General features: G+C 40.3%; 1 protein-coding gene across 19 annotated transcripts in view; it reads left to right on the top strand.

The window, feature by feature from the left end:
- The window catches only part of ATG4C (autophagy related 4C cysteine peptidase), a 155475-nt gene that overhangs the window by 99130 nt on the left and 39418 nt on the right, over positions 1 to 16927 (top strand). The gene's annotated exons all lie outside the window — the stretch shown is intronic.

The raw sequence follows: 16927 nt of genomic DNA, 5'->3' as shown, positions 1-16927 counted from the left end.
CCCAACCCTTGTTACTGTCTTTTTTGTTTTAGCCATCTAGAGTGTGTAAAGTGGTCTCTTATTGTGGTTTTGCTTTGCATTTTCCTAGTGACTGATGATGTTGAGCATCCTTCTCATGTGCTTTTTGGCTATTTGTATATTTTCTTTATAGAAATGTGTTTTCATATTCTTTGCTCATTTTAAATTGGGCTGTTTGTCTTTCTATCATTGGGTTGTAAGAGTTCTTTGCATATTCTGGATACAAGTCCTTTATCAGATATTTGATTTACAAACATTTTCTCCCATTTTGTTGGTTGTCTTTTTACTTTCTTGATGGTGTCCTTTGAAGCACAAATGGTTTTAATTTTGATAAGGTCTAACTTAGCTATTTTCTGTTTTCTCTTTGGTTACTTGTGCTTTTGGTGTCATATTTAAGAAACCATTGCTTAATCCAAGGTCACAAAGATTCACCTCTATACTTCCTTCTAAGAGTTTTTTGATTTTAGCTCTTACATTTAGGTTCTTTATCCCTTTTGAGTTGATTTTTGTATATGACGTGAGGTAGGTGTCCAAATTCCTTCTTTTGCTTGTGGCTATCCAGTTGTCCCAGCATCGTTTGTTGAAAAGACTATTCTCTCCCCATTGAATGGTCTTGGCATTCTTGTTGAAAATCAATTGACCATAAATGTAAGAGTTTATTTCTGGACTCTCAGTTCTATTCCATTTATCTATATGTCTATCCTTATGCCAGTACCACGCTCTTTTGATTATCATAGCATTGTAGTAAATTTTGAAATTGGGAAATGTGAGTCCTCCAATTTTGTTCTTTTTCAAGACAATTTTGGCAGTTCTGAATCCCTTCTATTTTCATATGAATTTTAGGATCAGCTTCTCAATTTCTGCACAATTTTTCTTCACTTTTTTCAGCCTTCATTTTTAAAACATAACATGTTACTGAATTTTTACACATTGTAAAATTGGTCCCCAAACACCAAAGATACTTGTTTGGAAAGGAATAAAACATGCAAAACATGGGTCTTCTAGCTATGGTCATATTGTGTAAGAGCATGCCAAGTTACAGTAGATAACATTATATCATAGCATCAGCCAGACCGAGTGGTTCAAAAGTAAGACTTTACATATTCACTTAATACTACTAATTAGGAAAAAATTGTGACTACTTCTGTTTAGGGAAAAGCATATTTATTTTCTCTGTCAAGCTCCATGTGACTCAGTGGAGATGGGCTTAATGAACGGATTGGGCTGCAGGGTTAGCCCACTTCTGCTCAGACTGTGACTAGCATCCCCAGCTACACGACTAGGATAGCAGGAACTATCCTTGTACAACACAGATAGTGGTAACTATCCCATTGGGCTGTTGTGAAGATTAAGTGAGGAAACATATGAAAACACTTAGAAAGATGCCTGGCACACAGTGAGTACTCAGGAAGTGTTAGCCTTTAAAACTCTTGCCACTTTTCATTCATCTCTGTCTTAAGAGTTGAAAAGGCTTCAAGAGTATGCTCTTGTTTTGAACTGGCCTTGGAGAACAGGAATTAGAAAAGAAAGGAAAAAACACCCAAACCCTAAAACCTCTTAATTCCATTCCAGTACTGAATATCTGTAAGGCTCCATAGACATAGAGGTAAAAAAGTGACACTTCCACCAGGGAGCTTAGAAATTTACTTAAGGGTGGAGAAAATACACCAAAAAACTGTCACACTTGGTCGGAAAGAGAAGACTTAGAAGTTCTAGAAAAAAAATTATATTTGGTTTCAAAAGAGAGCTCACACCTGGTTATGGGGATTAGGAAATCTTCGTGGAGGAGGTGGCATTCGAGATGAATCCTAAACGTCTGGTATGATTTACATACAGGCAAGGATGAGGTAAGTGTTTGGGCTAAGAAGAAGAAAACAGCACACCAGAGACAGGGTCCGTGGACTTGTTTTCTAAATGAAAGTGGGGTCAAGATGGAGGGCTGTCCCCATAGGGCACATTTGAAGTGCGTGTGGCAGGTTTGGGTGGTTCTGCTGACTAGGGTGCACTGCTGGCATTTAGTGCGGGGATGATGATGAACATCCTGCAGTGATGTGGATAGAAGAATGAGTGATAAGAATGAAACGTATGTGGGAACTCTGTTACGAAGGGCTGTGAGTGTCAGGCTGAAATGGCTACTTATGTAGGTAGATGCCTGGGAGAGAGACACAGGAGGAAGGATGCTGTGAGGGAAAAAACAGGGTACAGACGTCAGACGAACTGGGATTTAGTTCCAACAGTTTAAAATAGGACGATGATTTCCCAAGCCCTACCCTTAGAGTCTGTTTTACTGAGCTATAATTCTGTAGTCTATGGATGAAGTTAGTGAATTTAGACGGGCCTGAGCAACAGTAGGTCATTGCATGTGGAGGTTCTTAACATGATGAACCCATGAATAGAATTCAAGGGTCCATCAGCTTGGATGTGAAAAAAATTACATCTTTAATTTTACTAACATCTAACTAAAACATAGTATTTCCTTCCACTAAGAATGTAGGGGACAAAGTACAGTAGCATCAGCAGTACCTACGACTTTGTCACTAATAGAAATCAGAAATGCTTTCATGTCATAGTTACTGTAGCTGTCTTGAGATATTCACACTGCTTTGAATTTATGGTAGGACTTGCTGCTAGCACTTACTAGTGTGTTGATAAAGAAGCAAATATGTTACTATATATCACAAATTAAAAAAATATTTTAGGGGCCGGCCCTGTGGCCGAGTGCTTAAGTTCCTGTGCTCTGCTTCGGTGGCCCAGGGTTTTAACGGGCCGGATCCTGGGCACAGACCTAGCACCATTCATCAAGCCATGCTGAGGCGGCGTCCCACGTGCCACAAACAGAAGGACCCACAACTCAGATATACAACTATGTAATGAGGGGCTTTAGAGCGACAAAGGAAAAATAAAAAAATCTAAAAAAAATTTTTTTAAATAACTATTCCCTTTGTAACCATACGCATTTCACTTATATTTAAAAATATTTTATGGAGAATGAGTTCATAGGCTTTCCAGACTACCAAAGGATTTAAAGTGAGGAAGTGGGAGAAATAGAATGATAGGAGATTGTGAGAATGATAGACAAGGCCCAAGGTCAGGCTGAAATCAGGCTGGAGCATTTCGAGTGTTTGAAGTAGATGGGGTGAGCATCAGGAGGAGGGGTGAGACGACGATGAGCCAGCGCTGGAAGTGGGGCTGCAGAGCTACCCTCTGAATCAGAGAGCTTCATGTGGAAGCGGGAGTCTGCTGGTTGTGTTTAGGAAGGAATTGGTATTGTCAGGAAAAAGAAAAGTTTGAGTCAGTGTGAAGAGATGAGAGCTAATGATTGCAATGATGATACCATTTATTGGGCATTTACTAAGTATTTTATAAAACACTTATTTAGTTTAATCCTCACAAAAATCCTGGGAAATTAGGTATTTTTGTCATCTCCATTTTACATGTGAAGAAAGAGTCAGCTATGGTAAGGTAACTTGCCAACTTAACACAGTTGACAGTTTGCAGATCTGGGATTTAAGTCTCTTGTGCCTCCCAAGCCTGTCCTGGTTTTCCCTGCGCCACAGTGAGTTAGAGGATCCAAAGGCCTGGGAAGGCGGCACGGGTGAAAATAGCACAGAGTGGAGGGGGCTCGGCTGGGAGACTGGAAGGGAAGTCTTTGACCTAATGGGTCAGAATTTTGGAAAAGCGGGATGAAAGTCACAGGCAGTTTGCTTGGGGGACTGGAGAGGTTGAGGAAGAGAGGAGATGGCACTTGACAGATTTGCTTATGTTTGGCTGGCATTGAGAATCAGGTTCCCATAGTTTCAGAAAGGCTAGATAGACGGGAAGTTTATGTAAGATGCTCCTTTTCTCTCTTCCCTTTGCATAGTACATCCTGCCCACCCTGAGATGAAGGGTCTGATCTTACTAGCCTTCCCAGGCAGTATTTTGAGTCTTCTCTTCTTTGCCTGGCCTTCAGACCCCAATTTTCCAGATACCGCAATTGAGAAAGACCTTTTGTTACTGTACAAGAGGGAGAAAACTCCCAGTGGTATAAAACAGACTGAGGACTTTGCAAAATATAGCAAGTTCATGTCTGCTAATATGTTAAGTAATTTGGCCTCCCCGGTTTAAGTAGTGATCTGTTGTTTTCATGCTAATACAAATTCTTATATTAATAGGAGCATGGCCCTGGGTTTCTTCATCCGCCTGGGAAAAATTGCTTGTTTGATGGTAAACAAAGAACAGAAGAATTGATTCACTGTCCTCATTTTAAAAAAAGATGGTATGAAGCAATAGTGGAATAATTTTAATTGTAACCCTCAAACACTTGCAATCAGTAAGATCGTTTGTGTTCTGTTTTAGGAAATGGAGAGTTAGAGAGTACATAGTGCATTAGAAATGCAAACCAGGACCGCATGTTCTCGGGACTCTGTCAGCGCTACATGAAAGAGACTTGTATTGGGATGCTCAGCTCTGAGGGCATTCTCTGTTCAGCGTGTATTCACAGAGATGTATGAATATTTGATTAATGAGTCATGGTCTCTGGAGAAATTTAATAACTGTATTGCTGTACAAAGCCAGGCCCTTGACTGTTAACACAGCTGCCAATAGTGTCATTGACACTGCAACCCCTTCTGAATCTGATATATTCTGTGGAGTAAATTCCTTGGTCAAAAAGGGATCTGAGGGAGACATTATTCAGTTATCTGTTTTGAACTTGACTCAATTTACAGGCTCTGATTTGTAAAGATTTTTCCAATGAAAACAAGCAGTGCTATGGAAACTGAAAAATGGTCTTTTTTAATGGATTACTTTTTTCAGAAATTAGTTGAAAATCATTGATAAATAAAAATCAGTTGATTATCCTCTTCAAGATTATCTGTTAGAGATTCAGTAATAATTTTTGTCTTGCTTATCGCATAAGTAAATCCACAAGAAGCAGAAATATGAGATACACTTGTGATTTAGATATAGATCTCAGATCCATTTGAATGACATAATCTAAATTCATTATTAAACATAATGTAATGCCTTTTCAGGAATTATCGAAGGCTAACTTATCCCTTCTTCATTTTTTTTTTTTTGTTTTTAATATCTGTGGAGAAATAATTCTAACTTTCAGAGCTAGGTAGGTATTTTAGTAATGTTACCTCATTTAACTGCTTGAGTAACAGGGAGAAATGTCCAAAAAGATAAATTTAGTGCAGGAGCTTTTGCTGGAAGCTGTAACTGCAGGTTAGAATTATCCATGCTATGCAGAATTTCCTGCAACACTTCTCCTTAGGGCCACAATGCATTACAGCAGACGTATAATGAAGCTGCTATAAAATCTCTGGTAATTAAGGGGGATTTGACAGTAATTGCAACAGTGAATCAACTTAATTATTACCTGCTTCAAAGAGAGCTAACCTGATGTTATAATCTAACCTTTTCTACTTTTAAAATGGGAGATTAAACAAGTATATGTAGCATTTAAGAATTAAATCTGTTGAGATAGAATTAATATACTTCTAATATACATTTTATGCACATGTACACATCAGCTTCTTAAGAAGAACAAGCGTTAGGCTCTTGGTGATCCATTCAGGTTATTTGGTATGCTCTGGAAATTGAACCAAACCCACATCTCTGATTCAGGTCAGCTTCTCCTCAAGCCACAGACAGACCTTGGCTATGGTATAGCTGACTTCCACAACATCAAGAAGGATACTTTCTCAGTATCAGCTTGTAAAGAAAAGAAACACCAAAATTATCTTCATGCTTTACATTTAGATAGACCAGCTCCTAGAACCTTAAAATCTCCTCAAAAGCTGTGAGCAAGCTGATGTCAAGGTGAAGGTTTGGAATCCTCTGAGAGCCCATGTCTAACTTGGTTTATCCAACCCTGGGTACAAAGAACAAGATACTCAGGTCTCCGCCCGAGTTCTGTCTGTGGTCATGCTTCTTATAAACCCTCTCTTCCCATTTCCTATTGCCCTCTATCTTCCTTCTCACAGGTGTGGGAGTGGAGAAAGATGGAAGTAGTCAGTGTGGTTTTGATATGAGTTCATGTCATGTACTGTGTATTATCAGGGACCCAGAACACACCGGGTTCCATAACTGTGGCCTGGGAGATTCCCCTCTCTTTTCTGCGTTGAAGTCTTATACTTGTGTCCTCATCGGCTCTAGCTTTGCCAATAGCCGTATTAACTCTCCCTAATTATAGAAAGACTGGGCGGCAGTAGTTTTGCTTTGAGTGTAAATCTTTTTATATGGCTTTGTGTTTGCCGTTTATGGAGACCCGGGGAACTGGAGGAGATGGTTGATTAGGCAGAGATTTCGTTCAGTTTGGGGAGGGAACAGTCTCGTCATCAACCAATGTTTGCCACACTGAAAGTATGTTCCTATGAAAGTGAACCAGAATTGATTCTCCATCCGGGGCAGCAGGACCGCTGGTCAGGCTTTGATCATTGATCTTTATAGGATTTCTTCTGGTGTTGCAAATTTAGCGTGGATTCCCTGAAGAAGGTTGAGAACACATGTTACATACCTTGTTTTCCACTGTTGCTTCATACCACTAATCAAATTCTCTCTCAATGTAGGAGGCAAAGAAATATGTTATATAATTGAATAATGATTAGGGGAGTTAAGCAATGTAAGTTCTAATTTCAATTTGGTCACTGACTGACCTGGGGCCAATTGTCTCGAACCTCTTTCTGTTTTCTTCCTCTACCAGATTGAATGACAACTGCTCCATGGGGATCCCCCAAAACCCAATTCACTTGTTTGTCTGTTAGAAAACTTTCCTCAAAGCGGAAGCTCCCCAGAGTCGTGGCCTCTTAAAGGGAGTTAGCACAGCCTCCAGAGGTGCCTGTTTGTGATCGGGGACCCTCCTATCCCATGCGAGCTGTGGGGGTCTTTAGTGCCTGCGCCTGAGTTTTAGTTCACCAGGGACCCGTGATCTGTGTAGGGTTTGTCCCTCTGATTTTTGTCCTTTAGATGGTTCATTCCTTGCTCATAATGAGCAGAGGAGGTTAAAGGGTCTGAAATTCAAACCAAGTGCTTGCTCCTTGGTGAGCAGTGTGACAAGGCCGTGGAAGGAAGTTGGAGCTGTGGGCCAGAGTAATAGTGTTTGACTCACACAGCATGTCTATGCACTTGAGGTAGAAAGGTGAACAAAACTGGCAAGGTTTCTGCTCTCGTGGAGCTCACATTTAATTGTAGCATCTGTTAACTGAGTGCTTACTGTTCTAGGCACTTTATGTGCATTATCTCATTTTTATGCCATGAACAGAAATCTGTGCTTTATAGGGAAGAAACATGAGACTCAGAGAGATTAATCAGAGTGCCCAAGGCTGCCCAGCTGGTAAATGATTCATTCAGGATTCCACCCTAGATCTATTTGATTCCATAAATGGTTGAAACTGCTAAATTTTGGGTTATATGTGGAATTAATGAGCCATATTGTTCCTTGCATGGATATTATAAGTGGAAACTAACTTTACCATATTTACCATACCAAATATTTACCATGTTTTACTATAATAATGCAGTGAGATAGAGAGCCGCTAAGTTTTCACTTTTACTTGCTTGTTTTAAAATTAGACTTATATGACACATTAATATCCTGTTTCCGACTAAACCCAGAGGTTAGCAAGGTTTCGTAAAGACCCCCCGAATTAAAACAGAATTTTCAGTGTCAGACATAACATAAGAATTAGTGAGTTTTGAAGCTATTACCTTCCATGCTAAGGATCTTACCCTCCCTCAGTTCCTCTCAGGTCTTTTCCACAAGCAAAACATGTACTAAATTCTTATGAACTTTATGAAGAATGGGTATCCATTTAGAGACCTGCATGGTAAAGACAAATTGTCATACTTCTTTGTTCTTATAGAATGATGGAGTAAAAAAAATTAGGATTATGCTTTCTGAGAGAAAGTTAATTATACAATCACCTCAATTATTCAGAGGTAGAATATTAGATTAAGGATATATTCATTCCTGCCTTGGGCAGTAGAAAAAGACTTTTTAGTTGACACTAAGATGATCACAATAAAGGATGACAAGTGAGCTGGCATCACCTGAAAAATGACATGTATCTTTGAAAGGTGGCAAAGTGTAAGGGACTTTAAAGGTTATGTAGTCTATTGTCTTCTTTTTACAGATGAGGAAACTGAGGCCCAAAAAGGTAAAATTACTTGCCCAAGTTACACAGCTACAGATAACAGAGCTATGGTTAGAATCTAGTTCATTCTTTTAGCTCAGAGAAAATTTATTTTAAAGAGTTAATGTTTGGCAACTCTAATATAAAAAGCAGAACATCTACTGATGTCTTTGAAAAAGCCTGCTCTCATTTAGGTAAGTTGGGCTGTTCAGTTGACTCTCAAGACTCGAGTTCTGAAAGGAGAAGGGGCACTTGCTACAGAAACTGCCTTTCGTTTGGTGTCCAGTTTGAGCATTGATGGAGACTTGGGATATTGAGTGAAACTGTAAAGAGAGAAAACGTGGGGCCAGCCCCGTGGCCAAGTGGTTAAATTCACGTGCTCTGCTGCGGCGGCCCAGGGTTTCACCAGTTTGAATCCTGGGCGCGGACATGGCACCACTCATCAAGACACGCTGAGGCAGCATCCCGCATGCCACAACTAGAAGGACCCACAACTAAAAATATATACAACTGTGTACTGGGGGGCTTTAGGGAGAAAAGGAAAAATAAAATCTTTAAAAAAAAAAAAAAAAGAAAACAGAAAACTAAGAGAGTCGGTCTGAGCTCCTTTTTAAAAAGAACTCTATCCCTTTTCCCCCATTCCTATCTTGGCTTTTTGTTTTATTGTTATTGGGTCCCTTCTGAAAGAGGCATAGGAAAATAGGTGGTGATTACCAGTTGACGTGACTTCAAAAGGTGGGGAGAATATGAGAAGAAAAAGAATGGAGATTTTTATTATAAAATCTGTGTTTTGGTTTTCTATTGCCAGGTAACATGTCACCTGAAAACTTCATGGCTTAACCTAGTAAGAATTTATTCCTGATGATTCTGTGGGTTGATTGAGCTCAGCTACAAGGTTCTTCTGCTCCTCATGGGGAAGCTGTAGTCACCCATGCAGCTGCTTTCAGCTGGGAGTTTGCCTTGGGCTGGAACATCCAAGATGGTCTCTGATCTTCCAAGACCCTCTCCAAGTGACCCATCATCATTTGGTAGTCTAACCTGAATTTTTTTAAAGCATGGCAGCTGACTCCTAACCGGGCACAAAAGCAGTGGCTTCCAGGCCTTCTCAAGGCCTGGGCAGGGGTCTCACACAGTCACTTCCGCTAAATTCTGTTGAGCAAAACAACCCATGAGGCCAGCCCAGATTCATGGGTAGAGGAAGTAGACTCCATTACTGATGGGAGAGATGGCAAAGGATTCTGTGGTCATCTTTAATCCACTACAAGCTCAATTTTTGTGTCTCAACCAATCTTCTATCTTAACTTTCTTACCACGTTAATGTCCACATCAAATATTCAACAAATGCCAGGATTTCCTTAGCCTATGCAAGAACCTCTGTCTTTCCTCAGTTTGCCCCAAAGACAAAGAAACTCATAAACATACATGACTCAGAAAAATATTAGGATTATGACTCTGTGAGATCCTGGATTTCGGAGATTACCAAAAAAACCCCCATAATTATTTGCATTAAGATTTTCCAGCTGGATTTTCCAGCCCCTTCTACTTTTTAGGGGTATAAAAACAAAGCCTCAAGTCCCAGGAAATTTAAATTTTGGAATAAAAAAAAAATATGAGCATGTGAGAGTGAGCCAGCAAAGGAATTTTGGCTGGGAATTTAGATGTATAATTTGGTTCAGCAAGAAGACCCAATCCATTTTCCCTTTGGCTGCTGAATTCTCATTTCTCTGATAGTCTGAATGTAGAGACCATCTTCTCTGACCATGCACTCCTCTGCCAGAACAATAGCAAGTGCCAAACTGCCTCAGCAGTGGTGGCCAATTTAATGTGGAGACATTGTGAAAATAGGAATGAGGGATCAGCTTTGATTTCCCTAAACTTTATTTTTAAAATATTTACAAAGGCACTACACACGGCACTCAGGTCTGCTTTTCTGCTGAAAATGCACTGGTGCACAGCCAGCAGGGCCCTATTCCTGAAGCATTGGGACGATGGTGGGAATGGACGTTACGGAGTGGATTACACTGTGAAGACAGCGATGTGATTTCGAATCCCCTTTTCCCTGAAGGCACCAGCAGAATCACCAAGAGGCAGCCTATTCCCCTTCAAATGAGATACAGCAGTTTATCATGTCAGACTACGCTGCGGAGGGTTAAGGCTATAGGGCTTCTGGCTGTCAGGAGCAGGATTTCATATTGGGGCCCCTCAGGCCAAATGGAGGAAGCCTAAAAAGTTCATTCTGTTTTCTCCATTGTCTGACATCTTGTCTCTTTTCCCCAGCCCAGAGTCCTCTTGACCAACCTTATAGCCCACATCCAAATCCTGTGTGTGAAATAAGCATCATAAGATTTTCCTCTCATCCATTCAGAGAGGCCTCCCAATCGTATCTAAATAAATTCAGTAAAAGAAATATAAAGGAACGGATTTTATTTTAATTTATAAATTTTAGTATGCTTCCACAAACTTAGGAAACTATCTTTTAACATTTGGAACAATTCTTTGAAAAGAATTTGATTATTTCTGCCAATAGAGTTGTACTTGAGGCAGGATCTTGAGAGAAAAATATGCATATGTAATCTTTGCTGAGCTACGATATTACGATTCTGTTCACAGCTCCTATTAGAGTTCATCACCACCTATTTCAGATTTTACACACAGTAATCGTTTCATTGTAAAAATCTTTTGTGTCTATTTTCTGAATTGCTATGTTGTCTATAAATATTTAGTGATAATTCATGATTGGGTTGCATTTACCCCCGTAGTTATGTATTACAAATGAAAAGACAGCATCTGCTGAAATTAAAAGTGGCCACGTTTTCACTGGAGCTTAATTAAATGCCAAAATTTATCTACATTAACAACAAAGTAGTGAAATTTATTGATCAATTCACATGATGTAAGTTGACAAATGGCTTAAGCAATTTCCATAATTTTCTACACGTGTTAAAATTTGTAATGAAAAAGAACACTATATTAACATTAAATGAGAAATGAAAGGGAGGTTTTGTACTGGGGCCAGTGCCCTGGAGCAGTGTACTTTGTTTTCCGGGCCCTGTCCAGGCTTGCTGTTTGAGCTGTGTACAGATGGGTCTCTGACAGTCCTACAGCTGTTCTCCTAATTGTCCATTAAGTGTTCTATTGATTCTCTGATTCAAAGTACATGTCTTTCAGCTCAAGCTATCGTGTGAAGTGGCAGACACATTCCTTGTAGAATGACAGAGCAGCTTGAAACCTAAAAATGTGGTCTGCCAGTTTCAATTGAGGATCCTGCTTTCAAGGGAGAAGGCTTGGTTAAAGGCGCTTTGTAATAATAGCTGGTTAGGTTTTATTTTCTAAACTTTTAGCATCAATCAATTAAAGCAGCAGCAGCATGAAGAGTTTTAATTCCTGGTTAAGCACGTACAGATTGCACCTGGCTGATTCAGGGCAGGACGAGGGCATCGGTATTGGTAATAGAAGATCAGCCTTGGTTAGCTGTATGCAGATTTTTTCCCCCCGTGCACCTGACATGCACGAAGTCATTTCCATTTGGCTTGCAAGTTCACTTTGAGCATTTTTTAAAAAATTGAGATCATCTGCAATTCCAGATTGTGCCAGTCAGAAGCCTGTTTAAAATCATCTCTCTTTAATCTGGAAAGTGAAAGATAAGATGCATATCTGTTGTGAGGACCATAAATCTTCAGAGAAACAAATAACCACAGATAAAACTGTAAAAGTTATTTAGTCCTCCACTGGAAGAGGTTTATTAATCTGAAACTCCCAGTCCACGGTGTCATGATGGGGTTAGCACTCTGGACCTTGTTTTGTGCAGTTGTCCTCGAGCAGAGAGCTGATCGCTGATCGCTTCAGCGTTTGAACTTTCTCAGTTGCGTGGTCCAGCTGTAATCTAAGTGCAAGGGATAAAACAGAAGCCGCTTTCTGGAAAAAAAAAGGTCCAAAACTGTGGTTTAGGTCACCCCAAATAGTGTTTCCTTTCTTTTCTTAATGAGATGACACATCTTAATGTTTTTACCATTTAGGTTCAGCTCTTAATTGCTCTGTAATATAATATTTCAATAGAACCAGTCTTATTATCTAGTAATCTTTCAACTGTAAATGAAATGAACAAATAGTGTTTGTTGCCTCCTGTGTTTCAGTTTAATCAGGAGCTGCCCCAGTGGCCCTAATGACAGCGAGGGTCTCTCGTGTGGTTTTAGCTGTTAAATAAGTGTGGAGCTTCATCTAGATTTTCAAAGGGAAAAAAGGCTGTCAAACACACACATTGAAATGTGTTTCATATACATATTTAAATGTGCAAAAATGAAAAATATAGGTGATATTCAGGAATATCCCTTTAAGGGAAGGATTAATTAAAAACTACTGTGTTTCCCACAATTAGCGGTTCCTTCTTTTTTATGCTTTCTATCTTCTCACAATAGGCCCTTTAGGAGAATACCCCCTCTTCCTTTCTTCTCATTCTTGTTGGGTAAAGGAGTGGGGACACTGAACTAGTGTTCCTTTTGTCAACAGCAGGTGATTTGTTTCCTGATCTCTGTCTGAAGTGTGACTGACTCTGACCCTCCCGGTCGAGGGGTGTCCAGGCTCAGCGTCCTCAGGAGGAAGTGAGTTCCCTGTGGTTGGAGTTGCTGAAATAGGGAGACAGAATTTGCGTTCTTTTAATTTTTGTCTAGTGTAATGCATTGGGATTTGGAAGCATTAGGAGTTGTATATTCTATTTGCTTTTAAAAATATTTGTTTTAAAATTATGTAAAATACACAAATGACTGAATTATATGGTATGTGTTACAGAATTTGATCTGAATTTAGGGATTTATATTTTTTCAGAATATGGAACCTTCAACCAAAATGTCCTCTTACCAAAGGATGATAAATCCTCCCTGTCTGCTTTTTCTTGGGAAACAAGTAAAAAATCTATTTCTAACCTAGTAATATAGTATATATTGATACCTGCAAAACATTATGTGAAGCTACTTAGACGCCAGCACTTTCAATTACACTGTTAGCCAGTTTTTTAAAAAGATTTTTAGAAGCTTTCAACTGTAGACTTTTGTCTTGTTGAATGAACTTCAGCTACACTAAATTTTAAGTAAATTTGTGATGACTGAGCAATATACATTGGCTGAGCTAGAATCCAATAACCCACAGGACAAATTAATTTTCAACAAAAAGGGCAGAAACCTCAAGTGCCATGAGTATATGGAGTCTCATTCTATCTCTCTGGAGCCATTTTTGCAAATCACTACAGCTATTCATAATCTAAATCAGTCTCCTTTAGCAGCAGAAAGATCTTTTTTCATGACAAAACAGAAGATGACATTCATTAGTGCCTAACTTGCATAAGCTACCTTAAATTTATTGGTGCTCTTCTACTTATCTGAGTAAGAATTCCTTTGTCTACAGCTATAGGAAAATTCCAGTTGTACTACTTAAAAATATAAATTGTCACTTTTATCAGAACTTTTGGCAGTTTACTTTATTTTAGAAGTAAAACCGGTGGTTAAGGTTTTAAGACTTCCAATGGGCGTTGTTTCAATCATATTTAATAGGTGCCTAGGATAGTAACAGTATTATGTATAGGCTTCTCGGCTGCAGAAAAGTCCACATTTCCGTGCGTGTACTGCTGGGGCGGTGTGTGGGGGAACCAGCCTTCGCGGTGGTGGGTAGGGCTAAATGCGTCTTATCTCCTGCCAGCTGTGGACAGACTGAAACCACCCAGCCTGTGGCCCCTCATATTCAGGGGCCGTGTGTGATTTAAAAAGGGCCGAATGCTTATAAGTCATCGTTTTGAAATGTTCCATAAGTTGTCCTAAGCCTTTCTACCTCAAAAAGAGCCCAGTCAGTGGGAAACTTCATCTTATATTATATTCACAGTCTTCTGATTAGAACCCTTCTTTTGCTGGGCAAATTTTCTTTCTAGTTTATGAGAGCCAACCTTGGATCTGTCTGGAAAAATTAAGCTATTGCTAGATCAGTAGGACCATGTTTTTTGCTTTTCATCCCCTCCCACTTCCACCCACACTGGTTAAAAAGAAATAAGGAAAAACTGAGTATACATAAATTTTGCAATGGTAGTTCTTGTTATTTTCTCTGACAGATCAGATGCTTGGCCTGGTGAGACCATGAGGAGAATCACCCAGCAAGAGTTATCTGGCAGGGCAAAATGGCGCCATGGTGCACGTGTAGAGCAGGAGGAGAGTGTGGGTGTGACCTTGATTGAACATGACCTGGCTATGGGTTGATGGTAGTGTAAGATAGTCAGATCCGAAAGACTCTTGCACTGAAGCTCCTTTTTCTGTGTCTACATAGCATCTCTAATGCTGAATTGACATTTCCGTCTGTTGCCAGTCATCATTTATGATAGATGGCAACATTGAGGCAAGCCTTAGATATGACCTGGAATGAAGAGGAAATTCCATAGTACCACCAGTGGCGTGGCTCATGAATTGGAAGAAGTCTTGTCCTCTGATTACAACAAAAATAAACAAATAGTTATTTTAACTGGGGAAATTGGGGATTTAAGGGAGCTGAAAACAGAGAGCTAGGATACTTTCTAGTTATATATTTGCATGAGGATTTCAGAGTACTGATCAGCATAATCTCAGATGTAACCGGGCTTGACAAAGATTGCCAACTGGTCAAAACACTGTATCCAAATTAGTGATTCAACATGTAGAATGAAAGTTAAAGTGACCACTTACAATTAGACCAAATATAAAGTTTATTATAAATTTCTCATTACCTCCAAAATGTAGATACAATAAATCCATGTGGGCACAACTGAGTTTGGCCACAAGATCTAATAAAAGGGCAGAGGCCAGGGCATGATTTCCTAAGGAATGTATTTACTGGGTGAGGTCCTGGAGGTTTAAATCGTGATTGACACCTGGAGGTTTTTATCAACCAGTATCAGCTGCCCAAAGCCTTGTAGGTTACTAACTAGATAAGCCTACCTCAAAAGGTAGAGCGGCTTTTAAAAATTATATAAAACACTCAGTTAAAATTTCCTTTCCCCAGATTTATTCAAAGAAATCTCTGAATAGTGGGCTGTGATCCTTGCTAATGCTTGATTCAGGTTTGGTCTCCATTTGATTGGTTCCAGAATATAGTCTATCTTGTTTCTATAAAGAGCAGCTCTTTGCTCTCCAAAATATAGATACATTAGTTTACAAATCTGAGCTGTTGAGGATACTGCCATCTCGCGAAGATTTGGGCACATAAACTATCCCTCTCCTCAGCACTGAAAAAGAAAGAACATGTTCTTTGAGCAGGAAAGAGGTACTACTGAGACCTTGGCAACAGAACACAGGCTGTAATTATCTTTGCAGGAGAACTGAAGCTGTGTACGAGATATTTGTCCAGACAAAGAATTTAGCTCATGTCCACAAGACATAGTTGTTCTGTAAACCTGACTGGTTCATGTCAAGGAATGCATTTGCTTCCCTGGCGTCCACCACTGGGATCTAGCCAGCTGAGCTAACAGGCTAGTCCTGGATACTCAGTAAGCATCCAGAAAGTCTCCATAAGATTGGACCTTGGAAGTCAACCAATGCCTTTTCCTGACTTGGAACAAAAAGCTCCACAGCAGATTAAATCAAGGAACAGGACCAGAAACAGAGCTTCAGCATAATGGGTTAAAAGTACTGTTCTAGGCTCTTTACCATTTAGTCAACTTCCCACAGAAACCTGTTTTTCCTATTTCCCCAAGCAGGATGGGCTCCGGAGCTACACTGCCTGCGTTCAAATGCCAGTCTGCCACTCTCTTGCTGTGTGGCCCTGTGCAAGTTACCTAATCTTGCACTGCCTCAGTTTCCGTCTCTGGGAATGATAGTAATTCCTGTCATACAGAGTTGGGAGTCTTAAGTGAACCAAGATTATTGGTGTATATGTTGTTAAATGCAATGATCAATTCTTAGTTTTCTTTTTCTTTGACCCATCAGTGCTATTCAACACAGGTTATCACTTTCTCTTCCCTGAAACACTCTGCCTGGCTTGCAAGATGCCCTGCTGTCCTGGTTTTCTCCTCCCTCACTGCTCCTCCTGACGTTCTTCTCAGCGCTCTAATGTGTGAGTGGAGTGCCCTGGAGCTCAGTCCTCTGTCGTTTTCTCCTCTCTTCTGTGTTTATCCTCCTTGATGATTTCCTCCAGGTTCATGACTTTAGATATCATATGTATGGTAGCTGCTCCCTAAGTTATAACTCCAGCTTGAATCTCTCCCCTTAACTAGCTGCTTCACGTCTCCAGTTGGATATGTCGTGGGCATCTTGAATAAATACCATCAGAGCTAAGCCCCTGATCTCTCCTCCCCACGCCCACCCCCCAAAAGCTGCCTGCCCCTCAGCCTTGTCTCAATAAAGGGAAATTCTGTCTATCCAGTGGCTCAGGACGAAAGCCTTGAAATCGTCCTTGACTCTTCTCTCTCTTTCTCACACCTTGTAGCAATTCCATCAACAAGTCCTGCCATCTCTACTTAAATATGTTTCTAGGAACCAGTCTCTCCTCTACACCCCATGCTTACGTCCTGTCCCCAGCCTCTGGCTGTTCCCACCTGGACTGTTGCAGTAGCCTCTGTACTTCAGCCCTTGCCCTCCTGCAGACTGTTCTCAACATAACAAACAGAGTGATTTAAAAATCGGTCAAAACCCTCCGATGGTGTCCCCTGTCACTCAGTGCAGAAACCGAAGTCCTCACAATGGCCCACAGGGCCCTCTGTGTTCCGGTCCTGGTCTCCTCTCTGTGCTTGCCTTGCCCTCTGCCTGGCCCTCCCGTCCCCAAGATGTTCTCATGGCTCGTTC

The sequence above is a fragment of the Equus caballus genome, chromosome 5 (genome assembly GCF_041296265.1).
Source record: "Equus caballus isolate H_3958 breed thoroughbred chromosome 5, TB-T2T, whole genome shotgun sequence".
NCBI classification, from domain to species: Eukaryota; Metazoa; Chordata; class Mammalia; order Perissodactyla; family Equidae; genus Equus; species Equus caballus.
This window is presented reverse-complemented; position numbering and strand designations above follow the sequence as displayed.